Below are 19665 nucleotides of genomic sequence, written 5' to 3'. Positions count from 1 at the left end.
GCAAAAATGTAAATTACATACAATTCTAAAAAGTTTCTCCGAAGAAACCATTTATCTAAAATAAATCATAATCCGCGCCATTCGACTTAAAAATGCTTATACCCTCCACAATAGGATGGGAGTATACTAATTTCGTTCAGTTCAGTTTGTAACTTCTCGAAATATTCGTCTGAGACCCCTTAAAATATATATATTCTTGATTGTCAAGACTTTTTAAGTCGATCTAGCCAGGTCCGTCCGTCTGTCTGTCGGAAGCACGGAAGCAATTTTGTACATATATTTCTTATTAGTGTAGGTCAGTTGGGATTGTAAATAGGCCATATGTTTTGATATAAACCGATCTTGGATCTTGACTTCTTGAGTCCCTAGAGGGCGCAATTCCTATCTGATTTGGCTGACATTTTTCATGTGGTGTTTTGTTAAGACTTCCAACAACCGTGCCAGAAATGGCTCAAATCTGTTCATAACCTGATATAGCTGTCATATAACCGATCTGGGATCTTGCCTTCTTGAGCTACTAGAGGCCGCAATTCCTATCCGATTTGGTTGAAATTTAGCATGATGTGTTTTGTTATGATTTCCAACAACTGTGCCAAATATGGTTCAAATCGGTCCATAGCCTGATATAGCTGGGATCTCCCGATTAGATTCCTTGAGCCTCTAGAAGGCGTGAGGATTATCCGATTTAGCTGAAATTTTGTACAACAACTTCTCCTATAACCTTCAATATACGTGTCAAATAAGGTATGAATCGGTCTATAGCCTGATACAGCTCCCATAGAAACCAATCTCCGTATCTTACTTCTTGAGCCCCTAAAGGACGCAATTCTTATTCGAATTGGCTGAAATTTTAAACCGTGACTTTTACTATGGTCTCCAATATTAAATGCGATCCATGGTGGAGGATTATAGGATATAAGATTCAGCCCGGCCGAAATTATCATGCTTTTGCTTGTTTCGATATTTTGGTAATCATGGTCCTATCGTAGGAAAATCTCGCAAGGTTCTATTCGATATTTCAATAGGCATTTGAAATTAAAGACATAGGTTCTATGTATTAAAAGTGGCTGGCAGACTCAGTGGTGTAGGGTATTATATAGTCGGCTCCGCCCGACATTAGCCCTTCCTTACTGGTTTTGAAATATATTATGTTTTGTTATAATAAAAAATAATAAAATAAAAAAAAATATTCAACTACAAAAAAGGAGTTGAATCCCAATTTGCATCTCCTATGATTTGGGTTGTGTATAAAAAATAGTTAGAACGAGTTGTACCAATCTACGTTTTACATAAAACAAAGAATATTAAAAAAAAATGTTTTGTTGCAAAACAAAAAAAGGCATGACCTCTAATCCAGCTTATTTGCCCTCTAATTCGGTATCTGTGACTCCTACAGTCGTCGACACATCTATTTTGGCAAATTTTTCTTTTGTTCATAATCGTTTTATCGTTTAAGTGCGTAGTATACTGTAACCTATGCTTTGCTCTAAACAAAGTGCTCATAAACAACAACACTCATGTAAAATGTTTTGTCCATTGTTTTGTGCACTCTCAAACAGCAAGCATCATTTCACAAAGGATCATAGTAGGCAGTAACTTTCGCTTCAATACAAGTATTTTCAAATGCACTTCATAACAATTCTCTGGCGTGTTCTTTGCAATTGAAGATCAGTTAAAATTGTTCTAATTAATTTTTGTGCCTGTACTTATAATTTTGACTGATCAGTGATTTACAAATTTTAGAAAATTTAATAATGATTTTTTGGAAATGTCCATCAATTCTAATGTCCATCCGCACCAAATTTTCTGCCCATTCGGATTTTAAGTGTTTTTGGCTTTCCAAGCGAATTTAGTGAATTGAATTTGCCAAATAATAGGGATGTTTTAAAATACTATTTTTATTTAAGTAAGCATCAAAATAATAAGAATATAACTCTATTATACGAACGTTTTCCACAAGTTGCTAAAAAAATTATCAAAATTTAGCAAATGAGTCATGAAATTATTAACAAAATAAAAAGTGTAGTGAAGAAGCTAAACGGATTGCTTAATAAGAGTAAGAAGTAATAAAAAAGAGTAATAAAAAACAAATCAAGACCTCATAAATTTTCAGAATTCCTAAAACGTTAAACAATTCGTTTTATATTCGCAGATGCCAGTGCATGGCCAGGAATCAATCAATGTGTGGATTGATTACTTTTTTGACCAACATACTGCTAGAAAACATACGATTTTTGATTGCGTGCTAAGCATTGGTGATCAATAATCTACGGAACTAGAATTTAGCTTAAATCCGTCTTATAGACCTTCTAACATGAATGTCGAATCAGATTTTGAAATTACAATACCGCTTATAACAGAGGAAACTTTGTTGCAAAAAGATTTCTTATACTAAGAAATACGATACCTTGAATTTCGCTTAAATGTGCGATAGATTCAGGGCTTTTAAAAGAGTTGTTTTGTTTTGTTTCTAATAGAGTTGCAAATTATGCCCATGAACATTCCACTAGGGAACAGGGGCAAACTTCTCACATATCAATGAGTGCAGTCCGATTCAAGTTTTATGCTCAATGATATGGGGCCTCCTTATAGTACCTCACAAATGTTGCCAGCATTAGGAGGGGAAAACCACCGTTTGAAGTTTTTTCTGATGGTCTCGCCAAGATTCGAACCCAGGTGTTCAGCGTCTTAGGAGGACATGCTAACCTCTGCGCTATGGTGGCCTTCAAACGGTCTAACAGAGTTTCTTCTGCTTTATTTAGTGACATTGGCTTTAAAAATGAAAACTGTGAATCAGTTATTATGGATAAATCGAAAGTGGTACGTGGAAGAATTAAAACCAAAGTATACGTCTGGGGGCGAAACATCAACGAATCAAATTTGGTAGCATTTTCTTTGCATCATTTCAAAGAGCTTCCATTTGGGCATTTATTTAATTTTTGGGAAATTTCAACTACAAGTGGACCACGTACTTCTAGTGGAACACTAACGAAATTAATTAAAACTTGTAAACAATTTCCGGTATGTAACAAGCTACTTTGAGCGAAAGCTAATTTTAAAATATTTTTATAAATAAACCACTCGTTGGTTGGTTTTGAATCGATTCCCTTGGAAAATAAGCCTCCAGCAATAGAAACCGAAGACAACCAATTTCTATCTACAGACTTTTTATATCAATATCGGATAGCCAAGGCTGTATTGAAGAAAGGAAAGCTGTGCGCGAAAGAGACCTAAAAAAAATTTTGCACTATCGACATAATCGACATATCGTTTATAAAAACATACAATTAATTTCTATTCTGCAGATTATGTTGATTTGGTGGAGTAAGATGATGCCAACTTTTTATTCGAGCCTCGATTCACTGCAAATTTACCAAACGAAAACTTCTTGGGATACCTAGCATTTGATGAGCCACCATTGCCTGACCCACAAATTCAATTGCACATTCGGGGAACTGAACGATTTGTGTATTTGCTAACCAATGTTTCCGGACTTATCACAGAAAAGAATAGAGATGATGTTCTGGCAGTAATTATAGAAAGCCGTGCCAAAGTACCAAGAATTGAGTGTAAACAAGTAAAAGCGTGCTAGGTTCGGCCGGGCCGAATCTTATATACCCTCCACCATGGATCGCATTTGTCGAGTTCTTTTCCCGGCATCTCTTCTTAGGCAAAAAAGGATATAAGAAAAGAGTTGCTCTGCTATTAAAACGATATCAAGATATGGTCCGGTTCGGACCACAATTGCGCCCATTGGGGCTCACGAAGTAAAATAGAGAGAACGATTTATATGGGATCTGTATCGGGCTATAGACCGATTCAGACCATAATAAACACGTTTGTTAATGGTCATGAGAGGATCCATCGTACAAAATTTCAGGCATATCGGATAATAATTACGACCTCTAGGGGTCAAGAAGTCAAGATCCCAGATCGGTTTATATGACAGCTATATCAGGTTATGGACCGATTTGAACCTTATTTGACACAGTTGTTGAAAGTAAAAATAAAATACGTCATGCAAAATTTCAGCCAAATCGGATAGGAATTGCGCCCTCTAGAAGCTCAAGAAGTCGAATCCCCAGATCTGTTTATATGACTGCTATATCAGGTTATGAACCGATTTCAACCATACTTGGCACAGTTGTTGGATATCATAACGAAATACTTCGTGCCAAAATTCATTCAAATCAGATAAGAATTGTGCCTCTAGAGGCTCAAGAAGTCAAGACCCAAGATCGGTTTATATGGCAGCTATATCAGGTTATGGACCGATTTAAACCATACTTGGCACAGTTGTTGGGTATAATAACAAAACACGTCGTGCGAAATTCCATTCCAATCGGATAAGAATTGCGTACTCTAGAGGCTCAAGAAGTCAAGACCCAAGATCGGTTTATATGGCAGCTATATCAGGTTATGGACCGATTTGAACCATACCTGGTGCAGTTGTTGGATATAATAACAAAACACGTCGTGCAAAATTTCATTTCAATCGGATAAGAATTGCGCACTCTAGAGGCTCAAGAATTCAAGACCCCAGATCGGTTTATATGGCAGCTATATCAGGTTATGGACCGATTTGAACCATACTAGGCACAGTTGTTGGATATCATAAGAAAACACGTCGTGCATTCAGATCGGATAAGAATTGCGCACGCTAGAGGCTCAAGAAGTCAAGACCCAAGATCGGTTTATATTGCAGCTATATCAGGTTATGGACCGATTTGAACTATACTTGGCACAGTGGTTGGATATCATAGCAAAACACGTCGTGCAAAATTTCATTCCAATCGAATAAGAATTGCGCACTCTAGAGGCTCAAGAAGTCAAGACCCAAGATCGGTTTATATGACAGCTATATCAAAACATGGACCGATATGGCCCATTTACAATACCAACCGACCTACACTAATAAGAAGTATTGTGCAAAATTTCAAGCGGCTAGCTTTACTCCTTCGAAAGTTAGCGTGCTTTCGACAGATAGACGGACGGACGGACGGACAGACGGACGGACATGGCTAGATCGACATAAAATGTCACGACGATCAAGAATATAAAGGGTGATTTTTTTGAGGTTAGGATTTTCATGCATTAGTATTTGACAGATCACGTGGGATTTCAGACATGGTGTCAAAGAGAAAGATGCTCAGTATGCTTTGACATTTCATCATGAATAGACTTACTAACGAGCAACGCTTGCAAATCCTTGAATTTTATTACCAAAATCAGTGTTCGGTTCGAAATGTGTTCAAATTTTGACAAATTTTGTTCAGCGATGAGGCTCATTTCTGGTTGAATGGCTACGTAAATAAGCAAAATTGCCGCATTTGGAGTGAAGAGCAACCAGAAGCCGTTCAAGAACTGCCCATGCATCCCGAAAAATGCACTGTTTGGTGTGGTTTGTACGCTGGTGGAATCATTGGACCGTATTTTTTCAAAGATGCTGTTGGACGCAACGTTACGGTGAATGAACACATTTCGAACCGAACACTGATTTTGGTAATAAAATTCAATGATTTGCAAGCGTTGCTCGTTAGTAAGTCTATTCATGATGAAATGTCAAAGCATACTGAGCATCTTTCTCTTTGACACCATGTCTGAAATCCCACGTGATCTGTCAAATACTAATGCATGAAAATCCTAACCTCAAAAAAATCACCCTTTATATACTTTATCAGACGAATATTTCGAGTAGTTACAAACAGAATGACGAAATTAGTATACCCCCCATCTTATGGTGGAGGGTATAAAAAGACAAACATATAACCAATAATTTAAGTTTTCTAAGTTTTTAAAATTGCTTCTTTGTAGTATTGAATACCTTTTTTCTTTTAATTAAATAAAATTTGTTTACATTAAAATAAATGACCGAAAAATTACTGAAGTATTGTTTGAGTAAAATCACTATTTTAGTTTGTATTTACTTGCATTATATAATAAGAATTGTTTATCGAAGCCAAAGAAGGTTATTTACTAAAAACTGAAAAAAAAATTTTGAGTTAATTTTGTTTTTGTATTTTATATATGACTAGCTGACCCGGGCCCACTCCGCTGCGCCTTCTTTTACTTTATATGGAACAAAAGTTTCCATGGAATATTTATTTTCGACAATTAAAGATCTTTTAGTGAAATACCATGAACGAAAATAGTGTATCGCTTGACTAACAGTTTAAAAAAATAAGTGCCTTTATCTGAATCCCGTATGATCTTTATTGGTCTACGAATTTAAGTTTGGATGTAAGGTGTACTCCTTTCTTAAAATACTTTATTTCAGCCCAATATTCTCATGATGTATGATTTAGTGGTGTTTTCGGGGGAGAGATGGTCCCCCAGATACTTGGCCCTGAAAAAATATCATCATCGTGCTCTTCTCTCAAATACCATTTATTTAAACCCCATATTGCCATTGGCTTAAGAGGAGTTTACAGGATGAGGCGTCCTCCAAACACATGGCCCCAAAATAGGTTATCAAATTCGTTTTCCAATCTCAAATACCTTTCATTTGAGCCACATATTGCCATGGTCGAAATATTTTTCCCCTTTGGGGGTGTTTTGGGAAAGGGGTGATGCCCTTAATACATGGTCCTACATTTGGATATCAAATTCGTATTCTACTTCCAAATACCTTTATTTGAGCCCCATATTGCGATGGTAAGTAAAAAATTGCTGTTTGTGGGCTATTTTGGGAAAGGGTAGACCCCCAGAAAATTGGTCCCGAAAATGGGTATCAATTCTGCTCTACCCCCAAAAATCTTTCATTTAAGTTTCACATTGACATGGTCGGTAAATATGCCCGATTTAGGGGTATTTTGGGGAGTGGGGCGGTCCCCCAAATTCTAAGCCCTGAAAATATATCAGCAACGTGCTCTATTCTCATATATCTATATATCATTTATTTGAACCCCATATTGGCATTGACCTCAAAATTGGATATCAAATTCGTTTTCTAATCTCATTTAAACTCTTTTTTGCAAAAGTCAGCATATATGTCCGGTTTGTGGTATTGGCCCTAAAAACTATAAATATTTAGTTCCACTCTCTTTAAGACCCAAATTGTGTGTTGTCGTGTACCCAAGGGTCCACGTTGCCGTTGGAGTGAGGAGTCGGACTGGCGGGCGCTGGTCGCTGGCATTCGAGCACCGGCTTTTGGCTCAGTCTTTGGGGCGCGGTTCTTTGCCAATCCAACCCTCTGGCAAGGTGACAAAAAAAACAAAATAAACAACCAGCTGTCGGTGGTACGAAACGGACGACAATAGAACATTAACAAAACACCCACTGGAACGAACTGGAGGACATTACGGCTGTGGAATTGCCTGGCGCCTAAAATCCTTCATGGCGCCTCAGGACTTTGCCCACCCCAACCATGGCACCCCTCGTCCTGTAATATTAAGGGTACCCCGTAATCCATCACCTGTCTATCTTTGCCGCTGCTCAGTCACTTACCCCATATTCCGATGCTTTAGCCTTCCATCATCCTTTAGAAATCACCAAGGCAAGTGTTTTTGATAATCATTCTTGTACAGATTTCAGTATTTTATTGAGTAAGTAAAAGAATATTCACATGGTAAATAATGTAAAAAAAAAACAAATAATCAAAAAGGCAAAATTCAATTACAAAAAAAAACAAGATTTAGAATATAAAGAATCGTTTTCAAGCAAACATGAAATATATTAGATTTTGAAGGCAAACGTTAACACTGCTTCTACACATTGCCATTCACAAAGACAATATTAACAATCTTGAAATTTTTCTCTATTTTCAGAAGAATGGGTCGGTCGCCTCGTCAGCTCTAGATGGATGACCAAGAATCGCCAAAACGGTACTGCGGCCTTGATGCTGGCCTCTGCGGCCAATAAGGTCTCTTCAAGTTCTCGTCGGTCCGTCCGTCTGGTTTTCGGTGAGTATTGTCAAGTTTTAAGTGTATTTGTCGCAGTCTGTTTTTCTTGTCTAAAAAAGTATTCTATGTTTCTTTTAGGGTCTTTTTTTTTTGTTGTGCTACCTTTTTAGCACCGTAGGACCAACATCGGCTGATTGGAGGACGAAAATGTCCTTTAACTGCGTTGCTACCTAACCTAACCATGAGCTCATGTTTGGTTATAGCCTGTAACCCAAACAACGGGTGAGTAAAAAAAAGCACTAATGTTGCCCCTACCTAATCTATTTCGATTGTATACTTTAATACAAAAAAACCCTTTTTTAAACAAAAATAAAGCAGTCCAAGGGTCGAACGTCAGTAAAGCAGTTTGGTTTGCTAGTCTGGAGAAACTAAAAAGAGTACCTTAGGAACGCTGGGGAATGCAACAGCGTCTGGATCCCTCGCTGGTGGATGGTGTGCGTTGCGGATGTGGCGGTGACCAGTGTGGCGGTGACCAGGGTGTCGGTAGCCGATGTGGCGGTTGTTGATGCAGCGGTTGGTGATGGAAGCCTTCTTCTTTGTGCGGCAGTGGAGGTGGAGGAGGCGTGGATTTTGATTTTTATGTTTTTGACTTTTAGTTTTGAAATGTCCACTTGTTTATTTTAATTTTAATTTCTATTTCTTTTCAGGTTTTTAATATATTCCTTTTTTCAGGTATTTAACGTTCATTTCATTTCAGATTTTTGACAAAGTTTTTCTTCTCTTTTTTTTACGTTACCATTTCAATTGGCTCTTTATGTATCGTCTCTTCACTTTTCAGGCATTTCAAATTTTCTATTTCTTTTTCTTTTTTTTTTTTAAAAAAAACTGTCCTTTTTATTTTGTTTAAATCCGTTTTTTTCACATTCATATGAATTTAAATAAAACACATTTACCAAATTTATTTCTGGTCTTTTCTTTTACGTATTTTTCTTGTTGATCACTCCACCTCCGTACGCTGCCAAGTCCCAATCGAAAAAGAAAGAAGCTTCCTTGGGTCACCGGCCGGCTTGGCTTGGATTCGCCTCCATCATCAAATTTGACTTCCAGCGGGCACCAACAAAACATATGGTGGTAGCCATAATTGTCAATTGGTGTCAGCTGGCTGTCTCTTTCGTTGACAGAGGCGAATTAAAACCATCAGATGGCGCTGGCGGTCTTCTATCCGCTAACAGATGTCGCTAGGGTCGCACATTAGGCCGCACACTACAGTGTGTGAGGAAATACTTCCTATTTGGGGGTTGTTATGGTGGTGGGACGTCCGCTAGACAGTTGACCCCTAATGTTGATATCAGATACGTGGTCTACTCCCACATACCTTTAATTTGAGCCCCATATTTCCATAGTCGGCAAACATGACCGGCTTGGGGGGTGTTTTGAGGATGGGCGGCCACTCAGTGAGTTGGCCTTGAAAATTTATATCGGATTCGTGTTCCACTTTAAACACCCTCTTATTTGAGTCTCATATTGCATCTCATATTATCAGAAAATACTTCCTATTTGTTGGTGTTGTGGGGGTGGGGTGGCCCCATAGACACTTTTCCCGAATATTGATATCAGATTCGTGCTTCACTCCCAAAGACCTTTCATTTAAGCCTCATATTGGTATAGTCGTAAATTTGTCCCCTTTGGGGGATGTTTTTGGTGAGAGGCAGCCCCCAAACACTTGGTCCCGTACTTGGATATCAGATTCGTATTCTACATTTAAATACCTTTTATTTAAGCCCCATATTCCCATGGTCAGTAAATAAATCCAGTTTGGGGGGTGTTTTGGGAGAGGGGTGGACCCCCAGAAACGTTGTCCCACATTTTGATATCAGATTCGTATTCTACTCGCAAATACCTTTCATTTGGGTCCCATATTGCCATGGTCGGTAAATATGTCCGATTTAGGGGTGTTTTGGGGCTTGGGATGGTCCCCCTAGCACTTGGTTCGACAATTGGATATCAGATACGTTTTCTTATCCTAAATATCTTTCATTTGAGTCCCATATTCTACTCGCAAATACCTTTCATTTGAGTCCCATATTGCCATGGTCGGTAAATATGTCCGATTTAGGGGTGTTTTGGGGCTTGGGATGGTCCCCCTAGCACTTGGTTCGACAATTGGATATCAGATACGTTTTCTTATCCTAAATATCTTTCATTTGAGTCCCATATTGTCGTGATTGGTCTAAATATATGTTTGGTAGGTTTTAGGGTGGGGCAGCCCCCCTAGGTACCCATCCGAAATTTGGATACCAAATTTTTATTTTTAAGGTACTATATGAGAGCACACAAAATTTCGCTTAAATTGCACCACCCATCTCCGAGATCTGGCGTTTCTGAAAATTAAGGTAAGGGGGAGGGTCCGCCCCCTCTTTAGATATAAAAAAATTTAGTACCACATTTTCACCACGGGGTCATTTTGCATCATCTGTGAAAATTTCAAGAAAATCGGTTCAGCCGTTTCTGAGTCTATAAGGAACACACAAACGTATAAACAAACAAACAAATCTACAAAAAACATAAATTGATTTTTATATATAAGACTAGTCGAACCGGGCCCGCTCCGCTGCGCCTTCTTTAACTCTCTAATATCTTTTTAGGGTGGAGACACTTCGCGCTGAATGCGGATATCAAATTCGTGCTATTGTAGCCTATGACGCTGAACTCGTTCTAATCCTGGCGATAACATCGGACAAAGCGGTGGTTATCCCCTCTTAATGTTGGCGACATTTGCGAGGTAAAACGCCAAGCTTGGTCATTTAAAAAATTTTTCCCAAAAAGGGAACGCCGTTCGGACTTGGCTATAAAAAAAGGTCTCTCATCATTGAGTTTAAACTTGATTCGGAAAACACTCATTGATGTGTAAGAAGTTTGCCCCTGCTCAGTTCCTGGTGTTTTTAAAAATTATGGTAAGGGGAAGTGCTTTTTAGGCGTGGGATGGCACCTCAGACATTTCGACTCAAATATGAATATCAAATTCGTGCTCTACTTTCAAATCCTTTATTTTGAGCCCCATATACCCATGGCTGGTATATATGAACCGTATGGAGGGTGTTTTGGGGCTGGGGCGGCCGTCGGCACTTTGCACATAAAATAGATATCAAATTCGTTTTCTACTCTCAAATACCTTTCATATGAGTCCCATATTGACGTATCTTTAGGAGGAAAAGCGCCACCTTTACTTGAACGCAAACATATATACCCACCACCTCGGGTATAAGGTAAAACACCTTTCGTCAAAATCCGGTGAAAAATGCATACCTTAGCATAGCAGCCATATCGAAATATGTTCCGATTTAGACCAAATACTTATAAGTACAAGTCATTTTTCAATTGCGTATAAAAAAATATTGCTCTTTTAAGTAGCTATATCTAAAATTAAACCGATTTTAACCATGTTCTAAACGGATGTCGAAATGCTTAGCATAAGTCACTGTGTAAAATTTAAGTGAAATCGGATTATAAATGCGACTTTATGGGACCAAGACTATAAATCGAGACATCGGTCTATATGGCAGATCTGGACGGATCTGCATCAAATTTAACAAGTAAAAGCGTGCTAAGTTCGGCCGGGCCGAATCTTATATACCCTCCACCATGGATCGCATTTGTCGAGTTCTTTTTCCAAGGCAAAAAAGGATATAAGAAAAGAGTTGCTCTGCTATTACAACGATATAAAGATAAGGTCCGGTTCGGACCACAATTAAATTATATGTTGGAGACCTGTGTAAAATGTCAGCCAATTCGTATAAGAATTGCGCCTATTGGGGCTCACGAAGTAAAATAGAGAGAACGATTTATATGGGATCTGTATCGGGCTATAGACCGATTCAGACCATAATAAACACGTTTGTTGATGGTCATGAGAGGATCCATCGTACAAAATTTCAGGCATATCGGATAATAATTGCGACCTCTAGGGGTCAAGAAGTCAAGATCCCAGATCGGTTTATATGGCAGCTATATCAGGTTATGGACCGATTTGAACCTTATTTGACACAGTTGTTGAAAGTAAAAATAAAATACGTCATGCAAAATTTTAGCCAAATCGGATAGGAATTGCGCCCTCTAGAAGCTCAAGAAGTCAAATCCCCAGATCTGTTTATATGACAGCTATGTCAGGTTATGGACTGATTTCTACCATACTTGGCACAGTTGTTGGATATCATAACGAAATACTTCGTGCAAAAATTCATTCAAATCGGATAAGAATTGTGCCCTCTAGAGGCTCAAGAAGTCAAGACCCAAGATCGGTGTATATGGCAGCTATATCAGGTTATGGACCGATTTAAACCATACTTGGCTCAGTTGTTGGGTATCATAACAAAACACGTCGTGCAAAATTTCATTCCAATCGGATAAGAATTGTGCACTCTAGAGGCTCAAGAAGTCAAAACCCCAGATCGGTGTATATGGCAGCTATATCAGGTTATGGACCGATTTGAACCATACTTGGCACTGTGGTTGGATATAATAACAAAACACGTCGTGCAAAATTTCATTTCTATCGGATAAGAATTGCGCACTCTAGAGGCTCAAGAATTCAAGACCCAAGATCGGTTTATATGGCAGCTATTTCAGGTTATGGACCGATTTGAACCATACTTGGCACAGTTGTTGGATATCATAACAAAACACGTCGTGCAAAATTTCATTCTGATCGGATAAGAATTGCGCACGCTAGAGGCTCAAGAAGTCAAGACCCAAGATCGGTTTACATGGCAGCTATATCAGGTTATGGACCGATTTGAACCATACTTGGCACAGTTGTTGGATATCATATCAAAACACGTCATGCAAAATTTCATCCCAATCGGATAAGAATTGTGCACTCTAGAGGCTAAAGAAGTCAAGACCCAAGATCGGTTTATATGGCAGCTATATCAAAACATGGACCGATATGGCCCATTTACAATACCAACCGACCTACACTAATAAGAAGTATTTGTGCAAAATTTCAAGCGGCTAGCTTTACTCCTTCGGAAGTTAGCGTGCTTTCGACAGACAGACGGACGGACGGACAGACGGACGGACATGGCTAGATCGACATAAAATGTCACGACGTTCAAGAATATATATACTTTATGGGGTCTCAGACGAATATTTCGAGTAGTTACAAACAGAATGACGAAATTAGTATACCCCCCATCTTATGGTGGAGGGTATAAAAAGGATATCGAAGGGCCTAACACAACTCACCGTCCCAAATTTCGGCGTCATCGGACAATAAACGTTAAATCGAGAGATCGGGCTATATGGCAGCAATATCCAAATCTGAACCGATCTGTGCCATATTGCAGAAGTATTTCGAGGGACTTAATTTAACCCACTGTCCCAATTTCGGTGAAATCGCACAATAAATGCGCCTTTTATGGGCCCAAAACCTTTAATCGAGAGATCGGTCTACATGGCAGCTATACCCAAATCTGGACCGATCTGGATCAAATTGACAACGGATGTCGAAAGGCCTAACTCTACTCACTGTCCCAAATTTCAACAAAATCGGGTAATAAATGTGGCTTTTATGGGCCTAAAACACTTAATCAGGGTATCGGTCTATATGGCAGCTATATCCAAATCTGGACCGATCTGAGCCAAATTGACGATGGATGTTGAGGGGCCTAACACAACTCACTGTCCCAAATTTCAGCAAAATCAGATAATAAATGTGGCTTTTGTGGGCCTAAGACCCTAAGCCGGAGGATCGGTCTATATGTCAGCTATATCCAAATCTGAACCGATCTGGGCCAAATTAACGAAGGATGTCGATGAGCCTTACACAATTCACTGTCCCGAATTTCAGCGAAATCGGATAATAAATGTGGCTTTTATGGGCCTTAGACCCTAAATCGGAGGATCCGTCTATATGGCATTACATCCAAATCTGGACCGATCTAAGCCAAATTAACGAAGGATGTCGAAGGGCCCAACACAACTCACTGCCCCAAATTTCAACAAAATCGGATAATAAATGTGGCTTTTATGGGCCTAAGACCATAAATCGGCGGATCGGTCTATATGGGGGCTATATTAAGATATAGTCCGATATAGCCCATCTTCGAACTTAACCTGCTTGTGGACAAAAAAAAGAATCTGTGCAAAGTTTCAGCTCAATATCTCTATTTTTGAAGACTGTAGCGTGATTTCAACAGACTGACGGACGGACATTTCTAGATGGTCTTAGATTTTTACGCTGATCAAGAATATATATACTTTTTAGGGTCGGAAATGGATATTTCGATGTGTTGCAAACGGAATGACAAAATGAATATACCCCCATCTTTCGGTGGTGGGTATAAAAATCGACCCGCCCTATGTACAAATATTAAATGATATATATGCGAGCTATATCTTAACCTGAACCGATTTCGATAAAATTATGCACACATATTGAAGCATTAGATGGAACATCTTGTACATAATTTTGTAAAGATAGGAACAAATGTAAAATCAATAGTGTGTCCTTGACCCAAAACAGTGACTTTTGCGACATTTTACAATAATCGAACAACAAATGTGACCTTTATCTTGATCACAAGAATATCGAAAGAACAGGAAACAAGTAAAAGCGTGCTAAGTTCGGCCGGGCCGAATCTTATATACCCTCCACCATGGATCGCATTTCTTTCGAGTTCTTTTCCCGGCATTTCTTCTTAGGCAAAAAAAGGATATAAGAAAAGATTTGCTCTGCTATTAGAGCGATATCAAGATATGGTCCGGTTTGGATCACAATTAAATTATATTTATGTTGGAGACCTGTGTAAAATGTCAGCCAATTCGAATAGGAATTGCGCCCTTTGTGGGCTCAAGAAGTAAAATAGAGAGATCGATTTATATGAGAGCTGTATCGGGCTATAGACCGATTCAGACCATAATAAACACGTATGTTAATGGTCATGAGAGAATCCGTCGTACAAAATTTCAGGCAAATCGGATAATAATTGCGACCTCTAGAGGCTCAAGAAGTCAAGACCCAAGATTGGTTTATATGACAGCTATATAAGGTTATGAACCGATTTGAACCATATTTGGCACAGTTGTTGGATATAATAACAAAACACGTCGTGCAACATTTCATTCCAATCGGATAAGAATTGCGCACTCTAGAGGCTCAAGAAGTCAAGACCCAAGATCGGTTTATATGGCAGCTATATCAGGTTATGGACCGATTTGAACCATACTTGGCACAGTTGTTGGATATCATAACAGAACACGTCGTGCAAAATTTCATCTCAATCGGATAAGAATTGCGCACTCTAGAGGCTCAAGAAGTCAAGACCCAAGATCGGTTTTTATGGCAGCTATATCAGGTTATAGACCATACTTAGCACAGTTGTTGGATATCATAACAGAACACGTCGTGCAAAATTTCATCCCAATCGGATAAGAATTGCGCACTCTAGAGGCTCAAGAAGTCAAGAACCCAGATCGATTTATATGGCAGCTATATCAGGTTATAAACCGATTTGAACCATACTTGGCACAGTTGTTGGATATCATATCAAAACACGTCGTGCAAAATTTCATTTCAATCGGATAAGAATTGCGCACTCTAGAGGCTCAAGAAGTCAAGACCCAAGATCGGTTTATATGGCAGCTATATCAGGTTATAAACCGATTTGAACCATACTTGGCACAGTTGTTGGATATCATAACAAAACACGTTCTGCAAAATTTCATCCCAATCGGATAAGAATTGCGCACTCTAGAGGCTCAAGAAGTCAAGACCCAAAATCGGTTTATATGGCAGCTATATCAAAACATGGACCGATATGGCCCATTTACAATACCAACCGACCTACACTATTAAGAAGTATTTGTGCAAAATTTCAAGAGGCTAGCTTTACTCCTTCGGAAGTTAGCGTGCTTTCGACAGACAGACGGACGGACGGACAGACGGACGGACATGGCTAGATCGACATAAAATTTCACGACGATCAAGAATATATATACTTTATGGGGTCTCAGACGAATATTTCGAGTAGTTACAATCAGAATGACGAAATTAGTATACCCCCCATCTTATGGTGGAGGGTATAAAAAAAATTTAAGTCGAGAGGAGCTTAAGAAGAAAATGGCAAAGCTCCAGGAGTCCAGCTGATAGAACTGATTACAACTGAGCTGTAAACCAATTGAAACTAAGGCTTAGAGACTGCAAAAACAAATGCATGAACATGCGGCCAAAGACTAGAAACATTCCAATAGACGACTTCAATGGTATTTGGTATAAGTCATTTAAAACGTATCTGGAGAATGCTTTTATCTCGTTTTTATTTCGTTCTGCTGAACAACACAAACTACACAAAAAATAATAGCAAATAAATTTAATTGAAAATAAAATCGTTTTCAATAAAAAAAATTATAAAATTTTTTTCAATTTAAAAATTAATCGCTTCAACAAATTTTTTAATTCAATCTGAAACAATTTTGAATTGCAATAAATTTTCAAAAAAAAATATTCAATCAATCATTTTTTTATTAAATCTGAAATTTTTTTCAATCACAATCGTAATTGAAAGATTTGTAATTTTAATTTAAGAAATTAATTTATTCAATAATTTTTTAATCGAATCAATTGAAGATGTGATCGAAAATTGTAATTTCTTTATTTGAAAAATTAATTGTTTCAATCATTATTTCAATTGAACCGAAAAATATTTGAACTACAAATTGGTCTTAGACTATATACGCTTTTTTTATAATATTTTGTGTTTTATTTTTGTACAATATAGCAAAAGTAATAATTGATCAGTTATTTTTATCTGCATGTTATGGATTAATGCCCACGAAAAATTTTCAATCACTTTTTTAATTGAATGTGCAATTTTTTTAATTGAAGATGTTTTCAATCATTTTTCAAAAACGATGTTTCAATTAAATAATTATTTGGATCGTGACTGAAACGGATGCCATTTATGTAGCCACCGATTTTCTGTGTATACCATATCAAGTTTGCAAATTAAACCTTTTCGAGTTTAAGTACTCTGTTTAGCCTTCGGAATTGTTGCGGAAACTAACATACAATCTTACATTCATATTTCACAAGAATTAATTGTTTTTAGATTGAACGACAGAAAGGTTGAACTATTAGATTCAATGAAATACATATTTCGATGTGTTGCAAACGGATTGACAATGTATAATAACATAGTGCATTTGTTTGTAAAACGCAGAAGGAAGAGAGGCATGCATTCATAAGAATACCGATGGACTCCGAATCTCTTTCTGATTTCATTTAACTATGTCCGTCTTTCTGTCTGTCTGTCCATATTAATTTGCGTACAAACTACAGGTCGCAATTTTTATCGAATCGGCTTCAAATTTGGCCTAGAGACAAAACCTATTAAAATTGGAAAAAATTGTAAATTGCTTCAGATTTAGATATAGCTCTTCCATATATATATATATATATATATATATATATATATATATATATATATATATATATATATAAATATATATATATATATATATATATATATATATATATATATATATATATATATATATATATATATATATATATATATATATATATATATATATATATATATATATATATATATATATATATATATATATATATATATATATATATATATATATACCGATTTGCGCTCCTAGAGCCACTGCAAGCACATTTATTGACCAATCTTTCCAGAATGTTGTACAAAGCTTTCCTCGACGACTACAACAATATCTTAGAAGTTTCGAAATCGTTTCAGATTAAGATATTGCTCCCATATATACGATCATCCGACTTTGAGAAATATTAAAATAAAGCGCTCATTTGTTAACCGATTGTCTCGAAATTTTGCAGGAAGAAATCGGTTTAGATTTTGATATACCTGTCATATATGTTGGAGGCCACCGTAGCGCAGAGGTTATCATGTCCGCCTATGACCCTGAACACCTTAGTTCGAATCCTGGCAGGAACATCAACAATTTTTCAGCGTTGGTTATCTCCTGGCGACATTTGTGAGGTGCTTTGCCATGTAAAAACTACTCCTCAAAGAGGTGTCGCTCTGCGGCACGCCGTTCGGATTCGGCTACAAAAAGGAGGCCCTTTATCATTGAGATTAAAATTGAATCGGACAACAGTAGTTTGCTCCTGTTCCTTAATGGAATATTCACGGGTAAATTTGTTTTATTTGTCATATATGTATAACGCCCGATATTCACTTCTAGAGCCACTACAATAGCTTTCCTCGACGACTACCACAATATCTAAGAAGTTTGGTTGAAATCCGTTCAGATTTAGAAATAGCTCCCATATTCGTCAGATATTCGGTAATTATGTTGTCCTTTGTCAACCATTGTTATTACAGTTGAATATATTCAATATATTTGCTACGGATTAATAACCTATCTATCACCTACCTATAACCCACTTTGTACTTAAAGGGAAGGTGTAGGTTATTAAATAGTCGGCACCACCGACTTACCATATAGAGTAGCAATACTTAAGGAAGGAAAAGACAAAATTAAACAGATAATACAAAAAATCTCCTGGGTTCGATTTATTGGCCCCAAAGTAATGAAAACTCTTCCTAATAAAGCGAAATCTTATCTTACAGTGCTTTTTAACTCATCTTTTAGATTATCATATTTTCCTATTCTTTTCAAAGGTGAAAAAGTAATGATTTTGAAACCCAAAAAACCGGAGCATGATATATCATCATAGTGACCTATTTGTCTATTGCCAATTTTGTAAGGTCTAAAAGTTGTGCCTAATCATCAATTTGGGTTCCGTAACAACCAAGATATATTTATTCACATGTAGTGGCAGTTGCCCAACAACAAAATATTGAGTGCACTATCTGTCAAAATCAGCGGTTAGTGCAACTCTGATTTTGTGTATGTAACTAGTTCACATACCGTATACACACACACAACCAAAACTCGTTGACAGATATCCACGTCGCGAGAAAAAATTGTACTCAGCTGTTTACATGCTTGGTTCATTGGTTCAAAACATACGACACTTTTTGGATAGAAAAGAATATTGATCTGCATTTTCCTTGATGGAAAGAAACCTTTTGACCGAGTATTGTACTTCAACTAGACTTCTTTGTAAATTCAAACATCCGCAACCTGCACCATTCTTTATTTTTATAACAGAATTTTGTGCGTAAGTACGAATAATAATGATTCAGATATTGGCTGAATCATTTCTAGAGTTCCACAGGGAGAACATAGGCTTTCATGAAAATGGCATTGCTGGTCTATGTTTTAAATGAGATGCAAAGTGTCAACAACTTTTCGCTTCTTCAACCTTTTCGGGGCTTTAATTGATCTATTGAGCCGTAATGCCTTATTTAGGGCATATATGCCTCGGTGTAGCGTTCAGGAGATATGATATTAATATATTATTATTTTAGCTGGGATTTTTGAGTGTTTCCAATAACTCCTTTAATTTTAAAGTTATATATTAAAACTTTGACACAAATTGTGCCAGTATATGTACACAAATAAATTATGTTAATACCTTTAAAGGTTAAAAAAATAGCAGTATTTTCAATATAAAAAATATTTTTTTTTTAATTTGCAAAATTTTTCAAAAAAGGCACTCTTTTTTTCTTCAAGTTTCGTAAATTTTTGCGTTCAAAAGATAACCATTTCCTTATACTTTCATAAAGCGCAGACATACGGAAAGACAGACGGACATAGCTAAATCGAATCCGATAGTGATCCTGAGGTGGTATACTTCCTTCAGGGTGCAAACAAATGCACACAGTTATTTTACCCTGCCCCAAAGTAGTGGTGTAGGGTATCTATC

General features: G+C 37.3%; 1 long non-coding RNA gene across 1 annotated transcript; it reads left to right on the top strand.

The window, feature by feature from the left end:
* Positions 1-7517: 7517 nt before the first annotated feature.
* Positions 7518-8254, top strand: LOC131994265 (uncharacterized). The gene is made up of 3 exons (XR_009396583.1): positions 7518-7901; positions 7980-8123; positions 8217-8254. It is a non-coding gene; the product is annotated as an uncharacterized LOC131994265 (long non-coding RNA).
* Positions 8255-19665: the final 11411 nt, after the last annotated feature.

Source organism: Stomoxys calcitrans, chromosome 1, assembly GCF_963082655.1.
Source record: "Stomoxys calcitrans chromosome 1, idStoCalc2.1, whole genome shotgun sequence".
Lineage (NCBI taxonomy): Eukaryota > Metazoa > Arthropoda > Insecta > Diptera > Muscidae > Stomoxys > Stomoxys calcitrans.
The sequence above is the reverse complement of the archived record's forward strand: the minus strand, read 5'-3'. Positions and strand labels throughout refer to the sequence as shown.